Source organism: Borostomias antarcticus (genome assembly GCF_949987555.1).
Source record: "Borostomias antarcticus genome assembly, chromosome: 4".
NCBI classification, from domain to species: Eukaryota; Metazoa; Chordata; class Actinopteri; order Stomiiformes; family Stomiidae; genus Borostomias; species Borostomias antarcticus.
Genome location: NC_140237.1, coordinates 10,821,590 through 10,826,781, shown reverse-complemented (window position 1 = coordinate 10,826,781; position 5,192 = coordinate 10,821,590). Strand labels below are relative to the sequence as shown.

General features: G+C 42.1%; 1 long non-coding RNA gene across 1 annotated transcript; it reads left to right on the top strand.

Moving 5' to 3' along the window:
- The first annotated feature begins 979 nt into the window (after positions 1–979).
- On the top strand, positions 980–4,080 carry LOC311308203. The gene is made up of 6 exons (XR_014630416.1): positions 980–1,052; positions 1,459–1,556; positions 2,995–3,129; positions 3,440–3,594; positions 3,687–3,823; positions 3,986–4,080. It is a non-coding gene; the product is annotated as an uncharacterized lncRNA (long non-coding RNA).
- Positions 4,081–5,192: the final 1,112 nt, after the last annotated feature.

The following is a 5,192-nucleotide window of genomic DNA, read 5'->3' as shown; positions in this document are numbered from 1 at the left end:
TGGTGGGGTCTTGACTGGTTCTCATTCTTATCAGCTTTGAATATACATCTTGGCAAACATAACAGAATGATGTACAAGGAGGGGACAGATACCTAGTGAAATTACTATTGGTTGCTAGTAAAAAGACAATAATGAGGGCTTGGTATAAGGTGGAACCCCCAACCAAGGAGCAGTGGTGGGTGTTGTGGAGGAGATTTATGAGATTTATTTATGCATTGAGGATGCAGGAAGGAAAGTTTGAAGGGAGATGGGAAAAATGGATGGATTATAGAAGGAAGTGTGATGATACCACTAGTATTAAAATTGTCATATTTGAGTAAGAAAAAAAAGCTGCATGGATGGAAGTACCCATAAGCTGTTATTGTAAGTTTTTATGTTTTATGGTATTGTCGTTGTATGGATGGAAAATGCTAATAAAGATTAAAGTAAAAAAGACAAAGAATATGTATCTTGGCTATGAACACACCAAGCCAGCCGTCACGCGCAGCGCCTGCCTCCAGTCTAGCCCTACCCTGCTGTGCGCCATCACAGCAAAAACTGGAGTGTTGAAATTCCAGGGTTGAATATTTCAGAGTTGATTTAAACTCCCAGAGTGTTATTTCAACACATTCTGATTTAAATGGTGTTTATTGTTGGAGTTATTTGACAGAGTTGATCACATCAGTGTGATTTCAACTCACAGAGTGTTACTTTAACACTTTCTGATTTAAATGTCTTTTAGTGTGGGAGTTATTTGACAGAGTTGATCACATCAGTGTGATTTCAACTCACAGAGTGTTACTTTAACACTTTCTGATTTAAATGTATTTTAGTGTTGGAGTTATTTGACAGAGTTGATCATATCAGTGTGATTTCAACTCCATGGAGATGTAATTGAGTGGTTATGAGTTGACCTCGACTCCCAGGGTGTTATTCTGATTGGACAGAGTTGATCACGTGGTGTACCCAACTGTTCAACAGCGCGCGCCTTTCTTTCACTTCAGTTCGTGCTTGAGCCATTTTCATCTTCCATGCATGGTGCAACCGCTAACGTCGTGGAAGTGCAATTACCGGTGAGTTAACTTATTAAAACAATTATAATTTGGTGCTTTGTGTAGGTTACAATACAATGAAACATCTATGGGGTGCTATACTTCACAACGTTGTTAATTGGCCCAGGTCATCGACCAGAATTAATTAACTTAGCTGAGCGAGCTAGCTAGCTAACTAGCTAACGTTAGCTAGGTAATGTTAGCAAATGTCTCCAGTCCAATTTAATGGATTTAGCAATTTGCATGGAAAACACAGCTTGTTTCTTTTTCCATATAAAACTGTTCCAGGCTGGAGAAACAGACTGAAAATCCGTTTGTAATCATAGTAACAGTCTAGATTAGCTAGCTACACTCCGACCTTGTGTCTGGGTCTAGATAACTTGGCTAGCATTCATTTTAATTTGTCGAACTTTCTTGCATTTCTGAGGAAAATGCTGGTCCAGGTGAAGTGCGGCCAATGTCAGAAGTATGTGAAGTTGGATGTTGAAGATGGACGGTTTGACTTCAAGCAATTCAATGAAAATGGTAATGTTAGCTAACTTTAAACATTGTTTAGGCTAGCTGTTTCAGGTTTAAATATTTCAGAGTTGATTTCAACTCCCAGAGTGTTATTTCAACACATTCTGATTTAAATGTTGTTTAGCGTTGGAGTTCTTTGACAAGAGTTGATCACATCAGTGTGATTTCAACTCCCAGTGTTATTTTAACACTTTCTGATTTAAATGGCTTTTAGTGTTGGAGTTATTTGACAAGAGTGTATCATGTGATGACTCCTGGCTCCCTGTTGGGGGTTGGCTTGGTGTGTTCTATGTCCTACTGGTGGTGATTGGAGAGGTTGTGCACCTGTGATTGCAACCAGCTGCACCTGTGGCAGGGGTGCCATAACTGTTAAAAGACCATAACTCCCAGCCCTCGCTCTCTTCCCCCTCCAGAGCATTTTGATTGTTTGTTTGATTTCACACCATATAACACCCACACCCACCATACTGTTTTCACTACATCCATGCACTGCTAAACGCTACTGATTCTCATTAACATGCCATCTTGAGTATTTGTAATTTAGCTTAGTATAGGTTAAATAAATATTCTTAACTTGCCTTGGTTGTGCGACTCCCCACTTTGTTACGGCCCAGCTTGTTACAGGACCGCAACAAATGGGGAGTCGCACAACCAAGGCACGTTTTAAGAATATTTATTTAACCTATACTTAGCTCAATTACAAATACTAAAGATGAGTTGTGTTAATGAGAATTAGTAGTGTTGAGCAGTGCATGGATGTAGTGAAAACGGTATGGTGGGTGTGGGTGTTGTATGGCGTGAAATCAAATAATCAACAACCAAAATTCTCTGGAGGGGGAAGAGAGGGAGGACTGGGAGTTCAGAGGCCTCACTCATAATGGCCGTCCGCTCTTTTCTCCGCAAAGGTGTTGTCCCGAATTCTCACTCCCTGCAGATTTGCACTCCCCTCCACGATTCCTCCGGAGGTAGCTTGCGGGGCTATGGTGCGTGGTGGCTCCGGGAAATGCCCCTACCGCCTCACACACCTACACCAGGCACCTTAGCCCCGCAAGCTACCTCCAGAAACGTCAGGTGCAGTGGAGGGGAGTGGAAATCTGCGGGGAGTGAGAATTCGGCACAACACGTAGAGAAAAAAGGGAACGGCTGTTGTGAGTGACGCCTCTGGTCTCTTAACAGCTATGGCACGTCCTCCACAGGTGCGCAACCTCTCCAATCACCACCTGTAGGACACAGAACACACCAAGCCAACCTCCAGCAGGGAGCCGGGAGTAGTCAAAATCACATCAGTGTGAGCAGATTGTGAGGGACAATTCTCTTGGTCTGTTTAATAATTATATAATGGTGGATGTATTTAAGGTGAATAGTCATTTGCTGTGAGACAAGAAACAGTGTTGACCTTAAAAGCATCTTCAGTTTAATCTCACTCTAGTCCCATCTTTTCCAGTTATCGAGAGATTTTGCCTGCCACCTGATGCAAACGTTACATACAAGGATGCATCAGGGACAGAAGTTGATGATGAGATATTCAGTGACCTCGTTGGTCAAGGCAATGTGGTATTGACAGTTTTCTCAGATGAAGGTGAGGTTTAAAGGCAGATATAATGATGGATGAATGAAGTGATGTCCGCACACCAGATTTGGGTTCCCAACGTGAATTTATGTGGCTGTCTGACATATTGCCCGAATGTTACCCTTTTGACTCGGCGTCAGTATATTCACTTTGAGAGCTCAGATCTGGTGAGCGACATCACTTTATTACTGAAATTGTCTTCTGTCCAGAACTCTGCCACAGTGTCTGGATGTGCGTGCCTCTATGCTTTTTTAGGTATATTCAAGCACTCTACAAACTACTGAATCAAATTATTAAGCTAAGATTTTTTCTGTTTTAGAATTTTCTGGTCCAAGCACCCCTGCTTCTGAGATGTCTGAGATGTCTGACTCAAGCTTCAGCTCAAATGCATCAACTGCAATCCTTGAAATCGAAGAGGTCCCTAGCAAGAGACAAAGGATTGAGGATACACCTGGAGCAATGCCTGCTAAACGGGTATAAAGATTTGATTCTAATGGGTTCCTTTACATTTTTTCATTCTTAGCCCATAGAAAAGTTAACCATGTTTTGTTTTTGCTTTTCATTAGATGGTTGAAGCAGTGCTAAGAGGCAAGTCTGGTGGTGAAGAAGTACTACAGGAGTACCAAAGAACAGAAACCTTAAAAGATGGCACAAGACGCCGAATGGTTAACATCCTGGTGGCTCATATGACTGATACTCATGGGTATGTGTGTTTCTTCATGTTCTTGTTTGCACCAAAACCCAATACTAGAAGGTTCAGTGAAATTTGACTCTGTAGCGGTACATACTAGGAATGTGGGAAATGGGGCTAGATGTCCAAAATAGCGAACTAACCCTTTAAATTTGATTTAATATCTCCTCTCAGTTGCCTCCCCACCAAAGCAACCAGAGAACATTATGCTCTTGGTATAGTGACACTGTTCCCTTCCCTCAAGGATCCATATTCAAAGAAAGGATATGTAAGTCATTATTGTTTGCATGACACTACTTGCATGATGTGACATGAAGCTGTGTGCATCACACTGGCGTTTGAATTATCTGACTTCTTATGAGCGAAGTTTAACAATGTATTAATTTATTTACATTTCAGGAACACTTCTATGATGCTGCAAGCCACACAGGATTCCTTTCTTGGCGTCTGAAAACCGTCAGCAGAACCGTCAGCAGAAGGCAGAATCGTCAATCATCTGCACTGCCAAGCAGCTCTACTGACCTTCCTTCAGGAGGTATAAGAAGAAGAAAATCCATACACAATAGCTCCTTTCTCAATGTAATCTAGTGACATTTCAAGCCACTGCTCTTCGAACAATGTTTTTTTTTAATCCAGCACCTGCCTGTGCTAAACTTTTTACTCTTTCTTTATCCAGGAGGCCCAACTTCCCAGAGGGCTGGGAAGAGCAACTTGGAAGAGCAACTTGATGGAGATGCTTGCAAAGAGGCCATGTCTTTACTCAACCATACCGCTGACAACTCCCTGATTTTCCAGAAGATGAGAGAGACCTTTCAGCACCGCCAGAAGCTTGTTAATGACCCAGGCAAAGGTGTTGATGTCCTCTCCCTTTTCCCAAGATTCCTGGATACAAAAGGGCTGGTACGTTTGAAATGCGATCTTTAGAATACTGCTACATTTGAAAGTAGTTCCTATTATTTATTATAGCGTTTTTCATGATACGGAAAATGCTTAAAATAAAGTGAGGGGGGTACAGAGGGTGAGGGGGAAGGGAGCCAACCTCATCACAAACCGAAACTACTACACAGCAATTTAATGTCATCTTTCTTAAAGGTGGAGCAAGACTTCACTCTCCTGTTTGGAGATGAGACCGCCTCCCAGCTGTTACAGAAATGGGATGTGCTCTTCAAGCCATGCATCATCAAAGAGGCGTCACAGCTCACTTCCACACCAGAGTTGCAGCGCTTGGTGCAGTCAGCAGAAAGTCCCCCAGGAAGTGACCTTGATGATGCAACAAGTAAGTTGTATTTATTTAGCTTGTTGTTAACCATCGAACAGAACCAAAAACATCACCTGCCCCCAGATTTAATACCTCTGTTCTATCTATTCTTGTGACTCTTGT